The sequence below is a fragment of the Oxyura jamaicensis genome, chromosome 21, assembly GCF_011077185.1.
Source record: "Oxyura jamaicensis isolate SHBP4307 breed ruddy duck chromosome 21, BPBGC_Ojam_1.0, whole genome shotgun sequence".
NCBI lineage: Eukaryota > Metazoa > Chordata > Aves > Anseriformes > Anatidae > Oxyura > Oxyura jamaicensis.
In genome coordinates this window covers 6,181,742-6,200,703 of record NC_048913.1, presented here as the reverse complement: position 1 = coordinate 6,200,703, position 18,962 = coordinate 6,181,742, and the positions used below count along the sequence as shown (strand labels likewise).

Here is an 18,962-nt window from a genome sequence, read left to right as displayed (position 1 = left end):
TCTTGGCCACCAGGGCATGCTGCTGGCTCATGGCCAACCTGTCATCCACCAGGAGCCACCACCATCTAGGAGCACGACAAGGGTGGCCTCCTTTCAGGGAGCCCCTGCAGCCCCTGGGTCATCTCGGCATGGTCCAAAAGGTGCACAGGACCTCACGTGAGGGATTTGAGGGCGTTTCCTCACAAAAAGGCACTGTGTGTGCAAGATGCTGCTCTTGGTCCTGCATGACAGCAGGACTGGGAGGAAGGGGAACGGGGACTTCTCACTTTGCCTCACTTCATCAAAAAAAAAAAAGTTAATGAGATGTGTGATTTTCTGTGTAATTTCTGCTCTACAGCCAGAATCCCACTTCTGATTAAGTCTATTCGCTTGACAATTCTCACAAGATCTCTGAGGAATCAATACTTATTACCCAAAGAGCTGCAGCCTCTCTAAAATCAGTGCTAAAGGAAGCACAAGCTTCTTCCTGCACAACACAGCTCGGTAGATGTTTCTTCTGCGAGGGCCTCTAAAAAGCCATTAAAGGCTCCCAGGAGAGCACTAATCATTTTCTGCTTGTCCTTATCCGCTTAATCCCATTGTAAAGGTTTGTAGCATGAAAGCCTGCCACTCATAATCCCAAACTCAGATGGAGAGCTGGAATAACAGGGACATGACAGCTGGGAGAGGAAGGAGGAACGTGTTGCTTACAATGCCTGGACACTTGCTAGATTTTTTCTTTTCCCCCCAACAGTCAAACGAAGGAATGAGAAGGAGAACCTCCAGGAGCACAGGCAGGTGGAACAGAAGTTCTAAAGACGTGACAGATGTTATCTGAAAATGCCATGCTCGAGATCACCCCTCTTCGCCTTGGTGAAGAGTAAACCTGGAGCTGATTTGAACTCATAGGGACATAAATGTTTGTCCTCAATAGTCTTGTCACTGTACCTTATAAAACATTTTGATGACTTCTGGGGATTTTACGAGCCCCTCCTGTGCTTCAGCAGAGTCCAGGTGGACAAGTGCTGATGCACCCACTCTGCAGCCACAGCAGGGGCTCCTTGCCCCATGCCACAACCACGGACCCAGCTGGGGACCCTGCAATGCTCAGGGCTTGTCTCAAACTCTGAACCGAGTTAAAAGATGCTCTGCTAACAGCTTGTTCAGTGGAAATCTCATTACCTAGAGCTCTGCCAAGAATGTATTCAAAAGAAAGCCTTCACAAGGATCTCTGCCAATAGTTCATTGAAAAGGAAACTGTTACAGAATCAGACACTGTCTTATTCCAGTGGAAACCTAACAAAGAACAACTTTGCCAATGATAGGGGAAAAAAATCCAAGGTCACCCCTGCCCTAACAAAATGAGACCTCTAACAGGCTAAAGCTAGGAAAGAAATTAAAAGTTATTTTAATCTTAGAGCAGCACTAGCCCACTGCCCACCACACGAAACCGGTGTTTTCACACACCAGCAATGCAGTTAAATGTAAAAAATAAGGATGTATATTTGGACATTAAAACAAAAGCCTGCAACCGTTTTTCAGTTTGTGGATCTCTGCAATTCTCCCTCAGCATCACAGAAACCTTTAGGTCAGAAAAGACCCTTAGGATCATCAGGTCCAACCATCACCTAACGCTGCCACATCCACCACTACACCATGTCCCCAAGCTCCACATCCTTCTTACTCACATCCTAAAGACCCCGTAAATGGGCCCCAGAGCTCCCAGGCATCTGCAAGCCCCAATTTGAAGGCCAGCAGCGGAGATCTGCTCAATGCTGCCTGCGTGCCCTGCATTACCACAAGCAGGGCGAGTTTTCACACCACACGTCCCCGTACAGTGCTCTGGCACTAGGCCTTAGCCCCGGCTGCTGCCCTAGCCAAGGGAAGGGAAGCTGTCCCTCTCCTCCCTGCCATCTCTCCTGCTTTCAGCCAAGATTGCGTCTTTCCACTTGCCTAAGATGTTTCGCTACAGTGAGCAGAAGCTAAGGAACAAAAATGAGGAATTACGATACCCAAGAGAAGCGCTATTATTTCACAAATAGCTCAGGCAACTTGGCGATGGGACGCTCCAGTGGATTTGCATTTGTTTTCTGACTCTGTAGTTATCCTTCCTTCTCCCCCCAGCCCTTGCAAGTGACCACGGAGGAAGCTCTGATTTTGTTTTATCACTAATAAATATAAGCTGGTTCTAATTTTGACAGTGGGGAAGAAATTCAGGGCTTAACTTTACCAAAGCAAAGCTCAGGCTGGTTTCCCTTAAAGACACTTCTTCTTGAGGCAGCATAACCCCAACACTCTGAAGCAATTTAGGATTTTGTTTAGCTCAGACATAAAGAACTCAAGGAGATCCAGGTTTATTTTCTGAATAAAATATTTAAAGGCTTGAGAATGCCAAACCTTTCTATGCAGGCAAAACAGGAGCAGTTGCACAGATACAGATCTCAGCTTATTGCAAGCACATAAATACCTGCTTTTATCTGGACACCCCGCTGTAAATACCAGCGGTGCAAGCATGTTTACTGCTGTGCCGTGGGCCAGCTGCATCGGTGGCACCGTGACACGAGGAGCAGGCAGGCACAGATGCCACAGCACGTCCCAGTGCCACCGGCTGTACCACCCAAAGACCCTACAGCCTCCATAGGTACCACCCCTGGGTCCCACCACCCTGAGAGGCACCGGATTTTCCCCTAAAACTCAGTCCTGACGCATCCCGTGACAAACACCACCGAGCAGTGACTTCCCGCAGAGCACTCTTGCTCTCTCAGAAGGGTATTTGCTTTTTCTCCTAGCAACCACGCCACATTGCTGAGCCACACTTTTTATTGTGATCCACGACAGACCCTAAATACTTGCAGCACACGCTTCTGCCAAGTTCACTGTTCCCCATTTCACAGCTCTGGTCTGTCCTTCCTAGGAGGAAGGCTTTGCTACTCTTGATACCAAATTCCAGCCTGTGCAGAGCAGCAGCACAATTAGCCAGGCTCCATCTGAGCTGTCGTCCGGCCTTCCAGAGAGCTCGCAGCCTCTTCCACCCTCTGTCATTTGCAAGGTTTGTAACAGTATCATCTGTTACATCACCCAAATCATTAATGAAAATAAATGGTGAATAGACGCAGATCCTGGAGAGACCCATCAAAAGCCAGGCTGAGCATGAGTAATAATAACCTGCTTGTATTGCTGGTAATAACATCTCCTGTGAATACAGTGATATCCAACCTGCTGCCAAATAGCTCAGGATCACAGAAACAGGGCTTCATTTTTTTTTGTTTTACTGAAAGAAATAAAGCTTTCAGCCAGACAGGAAAACTGCAGTCATTTTGCTTAACGAAGCAACACCAAAATGAAAAATTAGGGCTGGGCCTCAAAAACACAAGGACTCCAACATACCTTCGGATGAGGCATGAGCTGCACAAACACCAGAGCTGAGCAGGGACCTCCAGGAGGTGTTGCCTGCATTACAGCACAGTCCCCAAAGCACCCCGGCTCCTCTGCTTTTATAACAAAGCCTTTTTCTGCCCATCTCCCAGGGAGCAGCTGCAGCACATTCCCAAAGCCTCCAGCTGCAAGCAGATCTCACCCGCTGGCTGGGTGGAAAATGACCACGAGGGGCTTGATTGCAATTGCCGGGTAGCCTGCCTCCGAGCCTCCAAGCTACAGGAACGAGTTCTGTGTTTTACAGCATCGAGAGGATGCACTGTTAACTGTAACATCAGGCAGGTCACCGGTGCCAATACTTGACAAACTGGGGATAGGAGGAGTCCAACAAGGCTGAAACAAGGAGCAGGAGGAAATAAGCGAGGACGGATGTCTGAAGGACTGAGGATTGAATTTTAGCAGCTTGGATCGCCTCATCCCGTTTTGTGACCCTTTTCCTGCAGGATCTGAATGTCTGAACTTCTCCCGGGCTGCAGCCTCCTCCGATGAGCAGATACCAGCGAGCTGCTAGCAGCAACTCTCGCAGAAGTTTTTAGTGTTAAAGCTAATGAGGCACTGTGCGACCAGCTGCTGGGATGTGCTCTGAGCTGGAGCTTCAGTCCTCGTTAGCGCTGACTTGTTGCACACTTCTTAAATGCAGGACTGGAGCAGGCTACCCATGGACTCGGTGTCCTTACCTTGCCCAGGAGGGTTGGGGCAGGTTTCCCTTGCAGGCAAAGGTTTATTCTGGCCGCAGATGTCCCGCTGTGCCTCCCCCTGTGCTTGCAGACCTCTGACCTGCACGGAGGGACCCCGGAGCACCTTCAGAAAGGCTCAGCTCCCCTGTGCCACCTCCTCCTTGTAGAAGGCTGGGGAAGGCAGCAAAGTGCGGTGAGAGGGCGATGCATATTCATATTCTTTCAGTGTCAAGGCCATGGGCGTGATCTGAAATTCAAATTGGAAGAGAAGATGCGCTTCTCTAGGAGGAAAAGCAGGGGCTCGAGCACCCTGCCGGGATGCTAGCAGCTTCCCAACCTGTCCCCACACCCATTGCAGGTCCCCCTGCCCAGCAGCTCTGGTTTGAGCCCTCCTCAGGCTCCAGCTTGCACTCAGAAGCAGACAGGTTGCAGGCAGCCGTATTCATTAACGCACTTTCAGTGCCATGAACTCACCAGGGAGAAGTTGCTATAGAAGCCCAGCTATTTCCAAAGGTGCTGTTACAGAAAACATACTTTCAGGGAATTAAAGAAACTACGTGCAGGTGAGAGCCAAAGGGGATTTTCAGCAGGATGAGATTCCCAGCAACAGAGCTGGGAACAGACTCCAAAAATGTGGATTCCCCCGCTGCCACTCCTACGTGAGGGCATGGGGCTCTGCAGGAAGATTTCTGATTCGCAGCTACCAAGCCCGTCTGCTAAATCCCATTTAAAGGACAGCGGTGCATGCACCCAAATGCTACTGAGTATCACTTTCGTATTTCTTGACCACCAGCGTGGGGTCCAGACCTTGCTTTTTAATGGAACTGTGCGCCACTGCTCTGATGGCAAGGCAGGAAAAAACACTCCAGCACCACCAGCCAAGTCGTTTTCACTTGCTTTGGCTGTGACAATCCATTTTGCTGTGGCATCTTCTGGGAGCAGGGGGAATTCTGTCTCCAGCTGACTTATATTTTCCCTTTATGAGCCCTTTTGCATATCTTTTGTCCTCCCATCAAGGAGACGTAAAAGCTGCAAGATGATTAATGGTTGCTATAACAGTAACACTACGAAAGCCCATCAAGTTAAAACAAAAACGACGCGGCGGTTCCCCCAGCAGCAGCTCAGGGCTGCAGGGATTTCAGGAGGCATCCACCAGCCCCAAGTTTTCTGCACCCCTGCCGAGGAAGCAGAGCACCTGCGGCAATGTGCGAGCTTCTGCACCTCATTTTGCCAGCGCGGCTGGTGGGGAGACCACCTTCATGAGGAGCCAGGAGGGCTCTGAAATCCAAGGAGGAAATGCACTCTGTCCTTCGTCGTCCCCACGCTGCCTGCACGAGCTTCATCTCCAACAGGTGCCCAAACTTGGTGCTCACCAAAGATTCGCAGAACGCCGTGCCAGTGTAGACGTGTGGGTGGATGTTGGGATGTGCCCGGCAGCATCGGGGTCCTCAGCCGGGCTGCACAGCTCTGCCCCAACGCTTCAGATACCGTCGTGCAATGGATGCAGGCGCAACGCGAAGCAGAAGAGCAAATTGCTCCATCGAAACTACAAGAGGAGTTTGGCAACCAGCCGCCAAGTCTTTAATAGCTGATTAAAAATAACTGCGATGCTGCCAGAATTACCGACAAAAACTGACACTCCTGGGCTGGTTGATGGAGACACGTGAGCGAGTGGCACGAGCACCCTGCACCCTTCACCTCCGAGCCTCTGGGCTCAGCTGCACCTGAGAGCACCTGAACAGAGGATTTTCTCCCTGGCTGGAGGAAAATACCCATGGGAGTTTTAAAAGACCACTCAGACATCTGAGCTCAGACAACCGCGGGCAACTCTGCTGCTGCACATGCCGTCAGGACTTCGTATCCCGTTCACGATCTGCTGGCAAAGAGATGACACGCCGTATTTGATCAAAAGTCACAGAAGCAGGGAAAAAAGCCATTTTTAGACTGCTTAGCATCATAATAGAGCCACAGAGGCCAAAAATACCCTGTGCTGCAAAGAGGCAGAATTAAAAATTCTCCTCGCAGCTCGTTGTGAAGTGGCTCTCAGCGATTTCTGATGCTGCTGGAAATGGATTAGGAAACGCTTCGTGTGCTCTCCTTGCCAGTGCGATGCCACCTGTTCGGCATGGGGCGCGTAGCATGGCGTTGTGAGGGCAGGTAGCGCACAAAAGCAGCTTAGCCACGGGGCACCAAGCACCTGGGAGAACCGAGGCTCTGCTCGTGGGTCTTGATGTGGCTGGGATTATCCGCGGTGGCTGGTGCAGAGGTGGGAAGCCAGGCTCTGATCTCGGCGGACGGCTCTCCGCATCACTTCAAGGGGAAATCTGAAGGACTGAGTGGTTTCTGGGCCAGCTGCCTTATCTCCCCGCAGTGGGTTGCCTCTCCAAACGCCGTGCTTGGTTGGCATGAGGAAATGCACGCTTCTGCTGCTTCCGCTATTAAAAGCCAATAGTTTTAAGAGCGACTAACCTGGACTCTTCCACAGATTTTAAAGAAGCTCCAGGCAGACTGCTTGAGTACTGGAAAACGGCAAAACACTGGAAGATGGACTATTAAGAGCTAGAGAGAGAAAACCAGCTTCAGGAACACTTGTGGCCAGGAACAACTACCACGTGCCTTGCTGCTCCTCAAGCCGTGATCAAACACATCCCAGGCAGTAAATCCAGTGCTAACTCTGGAGCACAGAGCACCAAAATGCTGATACAGGCTGTCCCCCTCCAACACAACGCCACCACCCAACCTATTACCCCAGGAATTAATTAAAATACTGCCCGTGCAAAACCATCCCAGCAGCTACGAGGCTGTGTTCAAGTGAAATAGCAACGTGTGTTTTTACCCTTTATAAGAAGCTCTTTGGAGGGCTGGCAAGTCTTCTAGACTTCACTCTCCATCCCAAGGCCCTTCGTATGGCTTAGTTGCCCCAGACTTCTTGTCCTTGTCCTACAAACCCTCTCCTTCCAAGGTCTTTCAAACTATCAAGCATGGTGTTGGCCAGAAGCCGATGAAACCCAAGAGGCACAGATTCACCCTGACAAAGCACTGAAGCAACCTGAGTCTTTATCCAGAGTTCGTTAGAGTAAATTAACTTTTTGTAGCTGTTAAGTTGGTCAGGAAGCTTCAGGTGAGAATGACCTTCTTCCAAGGCTCCAAGGTCTGCACCAGAACAAGAACACTTCAGTGTGACAGCTTCCCTCCACCCAGAAGCAATAAAACAGGAGCTGGAGAAGCTGCACGTAACCAAATTTCATCGATCTTATGCATGAGAACTCGATAGCAGCAGGAGGAGAGCCTCAGCTCTTACGAAAAACCCTGGACATAAACCCGATTCTCTGGCCTTTACGAAGACATTTCGGGCCTCGGGGCATGATGGCCTGCCAGTGCTGTGAGTCTCAGGGACTTGGCTGTTCTTTTTCCTGAGCAAGTGTTCCTGGTTTGGGAGAAATGTGCCGCTGTACAGGACGAGTGCACTTGACTGCCAGCACTCGCAGCCCTCGCAGAGCCAGGGTGACCTGGGCTGGCTGAGCCGCTCCTCCTCACCCCCACACTTAGGAGGAAAATAACTCCATTCCCCGTCGTTATTGCTCTCATCCAGGTGGCCAGGCAGGAAGACAGAACACCGAAATGTTGAAAGAGCAAACCAAGAGGCCCCAGTGCTGCAGTGCTGGTGCAGCTTGCCCCACGCCAACAGCTCTGGTGACAGCCCAGCAGCTTTCCTGCCACCCGCTGGTCCCATCCTGGCTGTGCTGGAGGAGCACAGACATAAAAGCCCTGCCTCTGTGCTCAGAGCCGTGCGAAGCGGGATGTGACTTAGGATGTGCTAGCGCCCTTCTTGTACACAAAGCAGGGAGGGTTTTAATGCACGTGTTCAGCGCAAAGCAAGCCTTGATGGGAAGCCTAGCATTCGCTGTGATCTGCTACCACGAGTAAAAACGTCTCAACCTGTGTTGTCTGCGCTGGGATTTTCCGTCGATTTATTCAGCTGGAGAACGCCCCTCGTGCAGATGGAGTAACGTTGCGGCGGGCACCGTCTGTGCCGCGCGCTGTTTAAGCCTTCACAGAAGGGCTGCGGTAGCTTGCATGTCTCATTCACGAGGAGGAGGAGACATTTCCCTTTCTGAATACAAATTTATGGCTGGATGGAGGCCTGTCTGCAAACGCCACCTGCTAAGTAAGTGCAGCGTGGGTATTCCATAACCCTAAACCCGGCACACTTCGATTTCTCCGGGTCTGACCAGCTTTGTCCATCCATACCCATTTTTGTGCCTGTACCAGAAACGTCCACAGCTCCCTGGGGTGCGTTAGATAACCCAGCACGGTGCGCCCTCACAGACCGCCGAGCGCATCGCCAGCTCATGTCAAGCAAACAGAACGCCCCTGCCATTAGTCAAGGTGTGCAATTTGCTCCTCATGGGCGCTAAATGGCAACAGCTTGGGGCTGAGGCTGGCTGCGGAAAGCAACCGAGGCCATCGGAGGGGAGAAAACAGCCTGAGAAAAATAGTTGCGTGCCCTGGAACTGCTGCGAGCTGTCGAGCGATAAATAAATACATCACAAAGCCGGAACGGGGAGGTGCAGAAATAATCAACACGGAGAGAGAAGCCCCTGGCCCATCTGAGGCAGAAGCGAACCACGTACAGGGCGAAGGGAGCACGGGGAGGAGAACAGCATGGGAAGGAAAATGGAAATTGGGCGGGTGGGTAAGACAAACAACTTCTTTTTTTGTTGTTCCTCCAAGTGTGGAATACAAAAAAAGGGTCATTGGAAGAGACACAAGGGGCCTCAGAAAATACGGCGAGATCAGATTGCTGACAGCAGAAATAGATGCTGCTGAAATATTAAGAATGTGTTGCCTTGGTAGTTGGTGAGAAAGACGGGCAAGAGAGAGGCTGAAAACTGTGACCCTACAGGGGAGGGAGAAGGGAATAAATTCCACTGCAAGGGATAAAATGCACAGCACGATTTAGCAAATAAATCTGTTACATGAAGCCGCTGCCCTTGCTGCAGCAGCCATAGCAGTGACTTACCCTAACCAGGGAATTATCATTAAATAGGAATTATTTACTCCAGAATTATTTTTAAATAAGAAAAGGAGGGCAAAAGTACGGAATTCATATTCTTAGGTTGCAAACAAAGTGCAGAGCATTGCAGGGGAGGGAAGAGCAGCCGGAGGACCCCCAGCACCTGCCCACAGCCACGCAGCCATCCCGCTGCTCTCCGGGAAAGCAGAATTGGAAGAGGCTCTGAGGAAGGCATCCAGCGCGGAGGGCGTTATCTGAAACAAGCAGAAATCTCTGCAGCTTTGGAGATTGCACCTGTCACTAGAAATAACTGGAGCTGAGATTTGCTTCAGGTCTTTTTTTTTTTTTTCCTTTTCCTTTTTTTTGTCTTACAGCTGTTTCTATAGGTGATGCCAGCAGCACACACGTCTGAGAGCGACGGCAGGCTGCTGATGTGTGCTGCCTGCCTGGCCAGCGCTCCGCAGAGACGGGCACGTTTGATCAGCGCCTTCTTTTCCAAACGGTGAAAAGATTTGTTTCGAGGGCTCTCAGATCTCCAGAATATTTACACTGCTCAGAACGAATCTCGTCTGTGTTGACATATCGAGCGTATTCGCTTTATTTATGGTTATTCCTTTACAAAAATCAAACTTGCTGGATTTTACCCAGGCAAGCTGAGAAAAGTGAGGTGTAAGAGGAAAAGCATCGGTGAGGGAGCGGAGGTAGGATAGTCAGACACAGAAAAAGGAAATGATTAGAAATAAGAAGGAAAAGAAGAGGCCCTCCTTGAAAGCTCAGGAAATGAGTCGGCTTCTCAGAAATATTGGTACAAGAAAAGAGCTAAGACAGATATGGATGACTAAGGAAATCACAAATCCTATCAGCGAAAATAAGGTTTCTGGCATTTGAGGCATCACGAAACATGAAGAGTAACAAAGGGAGAGTGAATCAAGCCCAAAAGGCTAACAACAACAGATGAGAGTTCACGTGGAGAATGAGATTTCCCATTATCTGAGTATAAAATATTAAAAGGGACAGACAGTGGCTGGGGACCAGAGCAGCCGAGTTTCACCAGCTCTGCCCCAGACCCCCTGCGCTCCAAACCCTTGGGTAATTTCTCCTGCAGGTAAAACAAGGGTACATCCCCTTCTATTCCTCTGACCTCGTTCTCAGTCCTGCCCACTGAACCCACAAGCTTCTGGTGCGAGCATCTCTCCAGCCCTCTACTGTCCCCACAATGTGCATGTTTCGGTGGGCTGGACAGGAGCCACCCCAGCAGCAATTAAAGAGGACAACAGCTCCGTGGGGACTGCTGGCATCACCAGCAGAATGGGCTGAAAGTTACCTGGGCAAGGCGAGGCTGCACCAACACGCTTCTGAATTTACCATTCAATCTCTCCTTGGGGAAACTGGACTTTTGCTGGATGCCGTATCAGGATGCGGCCCTGCAGCACCGCCCTTCCTAGCACAGCCGAGTCCACCCAGCCCAATCCAGCCTTGAAACGTGGAGACGACAACGCAGCATTGCTGTGGGGTCCTGGACAGGACGACTCAAAAACAAAGGGCAGTTCTAATGCTACCGTTTGGTGAGAGGATAATTTAGGAAAAAGTGATTCATCCACTTCAGGAAGAAGGGCTGCTCAGCAAAGCAGAATAACGAGCAGACGTGTCTATTATGCCAACTGCCTGCTTGGATAACGAGAGGAGAGAAACCTTCTCCTGCTCTTCCATTATTCATCTGCCCATTCACGGGGCGAAGATCACATTTTTTTTGATCCCGAATGCCCAGCATTCATGTTTTGGTGACGGCGCAGGTTGTTTGCCATGCTGCAAAAGCACATTGTAAAAGCAAATTGCATCACTGGGATGCGATTTGGAGCACCCTTGTACAAAATGAGGTTGCCTTGCCACCCAGGTTTTCTGTGTTAGCTGTTGTTTACCCGACCGTTGGTTTGGCACTGCATAAACCTTCCCTGAAACACTTCTGCTCCATTAACCCTCCTCTCCCTTTGCCTTTAGCTCGGCACTTTGTTCACCTCCACACGTACGGAGCAAACCGAGAGGTGGAAAGAGCAAAACTAAGCATTGCTCTTGAAAACCAAACTCTTCGGTCTGAATGCAGTTCCCCAAATCTTGGTGCTCGTTAGAATCCTGCAGGGTCAACAGAGAAAATGCTACAAACCAAATTCCCTGGGGAGGGGTGGTGGGAATCACCCCCTAGGACTCCCCATGGCAGTGGGATTTTCTCTAGGAGGACCTGGGGACCGCACCAGGCATGCACCAGGCCACAGGAAAAATGCTTTTCTTCCCCAGGGAGGGTTTGCTCTGGAGCATCGCAGAGGTTTGCAATGGCAGGACAGGACAGGGACGACTCCAGGTGGGCATTTACCAAGCACGAAGGAGCCGTGGTGGTGAGCACCCAGGTGAGACCTTTGCTGGTTCAGCAGCTGGGAGGGAGCTTTGCCTCAGACCGGGGAGCCGAGCGATGTCTGCCCCATACCGCCATGTGTTAGCAGCAAAAGCGATTTGCTAATAACACAGAGCTCAATTAAAACATCCCAAGGGGAAGAAACACTACTTCTGAAATGAGCACCGAGCACTTTATAGTTTCTGCTGGTTTTATCAGCAGGTTGGAGGCTCCTGCTTTAACCACCGTACACGAAGTCACATTTGTTTGTCCCCGAGATCCAAGAGTTTCTGCTGCAGTGACACCAGACTTACAGGCTCGATGGAAATAGCTGGATGGGCAACCCCATAAACATACATAATTCTTGGCTTAGATGCTTCATAAATTGTACTCCTCATCCCTTGGGCATCCTCCCAACTCCCATTATCACGTTCTTATTCTAACAGGCAAAATCTCAGTACAGCAAATCCCCCATTTTCCACAGCTTTCAATCACAAATAAAGAGTAAAGATGAAAAATCTGCATTTCAAATCATTGTTTGTTGTTATGACAACATAGCATGAATTTGTTCCTCGCTGCAACCCTTGCAGTCTGGGGCTTCGGAGTATTTCTGAAGCTTTTATGAAGGGAGCACATTTGCAAGACACGCATGCCACAAAGCCAAAGAGGTTAGCTTAATGTGATGTGAAAAATCAGGAGGAGCCTCCCGGAGTGTAATTCCAGAGAATATTATCTCAACGGCTCAGCAGAAAGCTTTCCTTCTTGCAAATTACCCCGCAGTACATCAAACTACACCCTGAGAGCTCCCACCAGCATCAAGAGACCCAGGAAGGGCGTGCTGAAGGTACAGCAGCCTCTCTGTCCGCCCAAGGAGGTTTTGGTGTACGCAGTTAGCAGCGTCCAAGTCTCATCTTTCGCTCCATAGAGAATGTGGAAACAGAAGAAGATTAAATAAGCACGAGGTCTTTGGATCCAGTAAACTGCGGCGTAGCGATGTGCACGATCAGCAGCTTTTAGGGCCAAAATTGATGGTCGTGCCTGGCAGAGACAGAGCAGGGGCCTGACATCTCACCTGATGATTTCTGAGAAGCTAGCTCAGTGTGCCACAAAAACCCGGCACCTATTTATAGCCAGTCGGGAACAAAAGGTTCCCATCGACCTGCTGCGGCGCCGCCTCCCACCCCAGCTGCTGGCGACCACCACCACATCGTCGCACGTGGACAAAACGGGGATTTTATCGGGCTGAAGTCTGATTTTGAGCAGACACGTTTCATGCGTGGTGTTGCTTGTTTTGTTAGTGCCTTTTTTAAAAAAATTAGTGTTTTATTGATTATTTAAAGTGGAACGGAAGCTCAGAGATCTGCGTTGCCCTTGTTAACAAAGTGAACTTCAGGCCTCGCAGACCGCTGCGATGTTGTAAAACCACTTCTCCCAAACCACGTCAATCGTCTGCAGTTCAGAAAACAGATCTCAGCCTTATGGGGACCAGGAACCGGGTAGGCAGAAAGCTCTGTACTGTGCTCATTTGACTTACACACTCGTGTACACGCCTGCTGCCGTGCTGGGGGGCATGCAAGGACAGCAGGGGACATCTCACGTCACCCCTGCGTGCCCAGGGAATGGGCGACAAAGGTTAAACACAGCCACAAGGTCCAAGGCTGCGGGGTGCTTCGGCACCCTATTCGCTCAAACCGTGGTCTCACAGATAGGAGGACACGTGGGACACAGCCCCAGACAAGCTCCGGCGATGTCTTACTCTGCCGAAGTGATGTTAAAGCACTTTACAACAACGTTGAGACTGAGAAGAAATCCCTACTGCAATTAATAATTAACTAAAAATACTCGCAATAGCGAGAGCAGATGCACCTCAAATTAAGATGCTTGGAGGGACTGTCGGGATACCCTTTATGCTATTACAGGAAAGGATTTTTAAAGGCATCTTTTCCACTTTTTAGTAACCAAACATTTACTCTCTGTTATTACACATCTGTCCCTCACAGATAGGCAAGAAAAGATCAAAGTTCTTTCCAGAAAGCACCGATTTTGATCAAAAGCCACTAAAAAGTAGGTGAAAGGCAGGTGCTGCATGAAAGTCAACCCTCCGCTTCGCTGCCTGGGTACGATTAGAAGAGCAATCTGCTCTGCTGGGATTTTACAGAAACTGCAGAAATTCGGAGGCCCGAGTGCCTGCGAGACAGAGAGGAGCTGGGCACAAAGCCCAGTGCCTGGGGGAGATCTACCCAAGGGACACGGGGACAGGGGGACGGGGGATGACAAAGCAGACACCACCTCCTCCAAGCCCCGCCGGCTCCCTGCAGCCCCCCCAAAAAGACCAAAGTCCTTGGGAGAAGTCAGGGTCAGGCTGCCCAGGGCGAGCTGCAACGACACGGTGCGATTGCGGGCTGCCACTGCCAGCTAAAGGAGAGAAACGGGGGGGTCGAACCAGCACCAGGCCCAACTAGCAGCAGCACGGAGGGGTTACTGCAACCGCTGGGTCTCGCTGAAAGGGCAGGAGCATCCCCCAGCCCTCCCAGCAGCGAGGCTCCTCGCTGCAGCGCCGTCACGCACCGGCCTCTAACCGAAGCCAAAACAGCGACAAAAGCCTTAACGGTTTTACTGCATTAAAGGGAAAAAAAAAAAAAAAGAGTGCTTGAGCTAAACTATTGCCATCTGTCTTTATTTTGCTGACTTGCTGAATGTGTAGCCACACTTTGATGGCGATTTATAAATAGATGGAGAGCCTTATTAAAGGTTAGTAAAATTGTCCCGACTCCTTCTCTCTCCTCTCACTGACATGAATAGCTGCCATTCATTCTGGGGAGAGAATTTTGCTTGTACTGAATCAAAAAAAATGCCAGCACACAATCCGCACTTTTCATTATGTGTTCTCTGCATTAATGCAGTTATTCAGCTACAGATGTTTACTTCAGTCCCAGCCCAGACTGGGACTTCATGCAGCTGAGCCAATTTCTGCTCCTCAGTGTATTTTCCTTGCAAGCAATGCAATCCTCACTCATCTACGGGCACCTTCTCCCTGCAAAGAATTTAAATTTTTGGAGTGCTAAGGAGGAAATGAACCGGCTTGGCCAAAATAAAAGGGATGCAATCTTTATCACACTTGTTGGTGAGATTAAAAAGAACAGGGATGGTTACAGGCCAGTAACTTAGAAGTGTGTCCTGGCAATAAGAAAAGTAAGGAAATCATTCACTTTTTAATACGGCTATGAAGAAGCAAACAGCACAGCTCGTAAATACCTGCGGACCGGTCGCTCTGGCTAAAAGCAGCATTTCTTGGAGAAACGTGCAGAGGCAGAGCTGTGGGGTCAAGGCACTGGGGTCTGACAGGGAGGCACGTCACTAGGACACGTCTTCCCCCGCTTGGGGCTGATCCCGCCAGGCTCGCCTCATTGCAACGCCAAGGAGTGCACTTCCCTAATTAACAAAATAAATAAATAAATAAATAAAAAATCCTTTCTGCCCAGCTTCTTGTAGACGAGCAGGCCACTAGGTCCCACCCTGCGCTGCCTAGCTGTAGGGGCAACGTCCCGAGCATCCGAGTGGCTCCCCAAGAATATCCCTCCAGCAGATGCACAAAGCATTAAGCAGCAGCCACTTTGTAGGATTTTACAGACATCCACCTCATATCTTTCACATGAGAGATCACGGCAAGAGGAATAAGGAGCTCCAATTTCATGGAGAGATAAACGCACATATATATTTAGAATATATATATTTAGAAGAAAGCGTGCACAATGATATTTCAATCAGTCTAGCAACGGGTTTATATCAGAAACAGCCACACGCTGGGATTTCATTAGCATGTAGCATGAGAAAGATTTCATCACCCTAATAATTTTTCAAGCTTCCCTAATATTCATGATTGCCCATTAGTTCCACTGCCTCAAAGTGACCCCTCGTGTTTTTGTTATTAACCAAAAAGACAGAAAACAAAATGAGATGCAACCTGGCAAATACAGGCTAATGACATCTGGGGGAAAATAATTGGAAACAGAGATTCAGGAGGGAAAGGATGCCTCGGAGCCACACTAAATGTGACTTAATTTAAATGGTGGACAATAAATAAGATATGAGTTTGCAGCATGAGGTATGTGCAGGAGCTGCCAGTGGGTTCTCAAGCTGCATAATAACAGGTTCCCGTGGCAGGTTGGGGAGGACATCACGCTGCTCCTAAATGACCTTGGAATAACCTCACCTTCACCTCAGAGTGGAGAAAAGCCACCCAAACGACCTGTTACTGGGACACTCCATTACAACCAAGGCTGAAAAAGATCCCCAAGATGTACAGCACAGCGAGGAGGCCGATGGGTGGATGAGAGGAAGGACGCGCCGAAATGCAGCACGTCGGTGACGAGGTGGGGGGCAAGGAGCTGCTGAGGAATGGGGACAGAGCTAGGAACAAAGGCAAGAGACAGAAAAAGGGAAATTCAGCCTGGGGATGGAGAAATACACCCCCAAAGCGGTAAGTGCATCTATTATATATATATATACACACCCATACATGCACAGGCATGTATTTGCTTGAGGAAGAGCAGTGAAAGGAGAGGAGTGAAAATCCCGTGGTATTCACTTCTGCAAAGGTGGCTTTGAGAGAAAAATCACCCAAAGAATAACAAACTGATTTAAATCATCTCCTTTTCTTCTCGCAGGAAAACCAGCATCAAGACATGGTGGCGTACAAGACGCCCACCAACAAGCAGGGTTTATTTCTATCAGGGGAGCAGCCTGGGCAAGGATCCCACCACCCCAGGGAAGGCAGAGGGATCCAGTGGCTGCTTCTGAGAGCTGCACAGCCCTGCCATGCTCCCAGACACCTTCCAGGGGATGATGGCTACGAGGACCAGCGACCAAAAAGAGCAAATCCTACCTCTGCTCCGATTATTTCGGTGAAGCCAGAATTAGACCACAGTCAAATAAAGACATGTAGTTCAGAGATGCCAAATTCCTTCCTTGTTATGTTTCCTTACATACATTAACATAAACTGTTTAGGGTTCTGGAAACTCTGTATGCATTAGCTACACCTCATTTTCCACTGAATTACAGCCAACTTTGCCGCTTGTATTTTATACGAGCTTCTTGCAGACCAAAAGGAAACATCAGGAAACTCAGCTGGAACAGAAAATTTCCAGGTTTTCATTTTACGGGTGGGTAAAAAAGGGAGAGGAAAACGTAAAAGTTTTGCCCACGGTCAGGCAATGCACCACGGGACCATCGAGCAGTCTAAAGACAAAGAACATTTACACTTCTGAAGGCCCCTGTTTTACCCCTGGTGTGTAGCAAAATAGCATCTTAAAATGTGCATTGCCAAAAAATAGCAAGTTTGGGTGGAAAAAAAAAAAAGACAGATAATAGTTTGTGGGTTTTTTTTCCTGACATACACATCTGTTCATTAGAGCTGTCTCCCAGACCATTACAGCTGCTCACATTAAAAAAAATAAATAAACACATCACACAATATTTACAAGAGGAATTAGCAACAGAATGTGCACAATTAAACTTTGCTTAGAAATGTTTTGGCAATAAAATGTATTTAGCAAATTTTTATGTGTCCTCAGGAACCGGGAGAGTGCAGCTAGTGTGGGTCTGGTGATGTAAGCAATGCAGCACGGGGAAAAACGCAAAAATAAGAAATGTTGCCTACTTTCCTGTTTTCAGCTTGTGGAATAAGTTATTTTGGTACGTCTCATAAGAGTTTGAGAGTTAGGAAAACCCAGGGGCTCATTTTTTCATGACCTGTTTATTGTAACTGAGCACGGAAAAATCCGGCTGATTTTATTAAACTGCCCGTTTCATCCCATTTTGCCCCAGTTAGATTCTGATCTTACAGCTCTGCAGGCTTCTGGTCTGGGCATTCATTATATTGTTTAGAAGGGATTAAGAAATTTAAAATAAATAAATAGATACTAAATAAAATACTAGAATGGCATTAAGGTGATTTTGCAGTATTTAATCAATTAACATCAGATTTTATAACATTTTTTCTCCTATTCTTCATTTCCAGAGGGTGCAGCTTGACAAAGGGGCTTGCGAGACCCAGCTCCGATCTTTCCCCTCGCCTTGCACAGTCTGATGGATTTTCCCTTCAGAGGGTACAAGGCGTGGTGGAAAACTGCTAGCTGGAAGAAAGCAGCAGGGAAATGCAAAGCCCGGCACCCTTCACAGCCATGATGCACCCTGACTTCTTGCTGCACCCCTTAAACACCCTGGTTTTTAATCGTGTGCTGCTAGAAGGATGAAAGCACGACTCACTTGGCAACCTGGTTTGGAAAAAAAGAAATGAAGCCCCCAAGTAGATGCTGCTGGGCTTCGGGGAAAACAAGCTCCTGCACCTCAGAATTTATTTTTAAAAATTACCCAGCAGAGCCCTTGCCACAAGCTTTAAGCGCACAAAAGCAGGAGGATTAAGCAAAAAGGATGTGAGCGTTATGCAGAGAACAAAAACATCCAGAAAAGGAGTAGAAAAACAAGTCGGTTACAAGCTTTCATGGCCCAGGGACCAGCACACATTAACTGCTTGTAGGTGGGAAGACGCTTCTGATCAAACCAATTATTACTGCAACCTCTTCATCCCTCCCAGCCGGCCTGCCTCCAACCTTACCTATCCGCAGCTCCCCGCCAGGAGCTCCCCACCACTTTCCCTTCCAGAAAATTGCCGAGGGAAAGCAGCCGGCACCCAAAGCCACGGGGAAACCACGGGCAGAGCGTGAGTCAGTGCAGAGCTGGCATCGGCAGCAGATAAAACACGTAGGGATAAAATCTTCCGTGCTAGCGCCATTAGCCATGCAAATGAAAAAAGGACAAGAAATACCTTAAACACATAAACTTAGAGAATAGTTTCTAAATGAAACACTTCTCAGAATTTTTAAGAGTCCTTAAAGCACCAGGTGAGGGGCAAGCTCCATGCTACGGCGGTGGCTTCCTCCCAGAGGGGTTCACGGCCAAGCTGGGTCTGCAAAAGCAACGGTGAAGCCCCGAGTGCTGGCACAAAACGGTCATTAATATGAAATCTGTTGCTTTTAATGAGTTATAATCACCAATTTTGGAAGGAATGATTAAAGGAGCAAAGCAGAGCCCTGCTACCTGCCATTTACCGTTCCTGGCATCCATCAAAAAAAAATCTGCCCGGGATGAAGAGAGGCAGGATGAGATCAGGCACGGCAGTGTCTCCTCAGACACACCGCCCCTGGTTTGACATCCAGCCCGGGAGGAAACAGCACATCCCTCGTTTGCTGCAGCCACGCACCTGCAAATCTGAATTAAGTCAGTGGAGTTAAACTACTGTGCACAAGCTCCCATGGGCTCGGAGGGTTGTTTTTTCAAACAAGAGGGATGGAAAACAGATTCTCGGTTCAATTGAAGGAAAGGGGAGACGAATGCATAATTCTGCCCAAGTCATGGCTTCACCTGCTATTTTAAAAGTGCAAAGAGTTGAGCAGAAACGTTGGTTTT

The 18,962-nt window shown here is 49.0% G+C and overlaps 1 protein-coding gene across 4 annotated transcripts in view; it reads right to left on the bottom strand.

The window, feature by feature from the left end:
- The window catches only part of LOC118177114 (putative uncharacterized protein C1orf196), a 111,189-nt gene that overhangs the window by 19,524 nt on the left and 72,703 nt on the right, over positions 1 to 18,962 (bottom strand). The gene's annotated exons all lie outside the window — the stretch shown is intronic.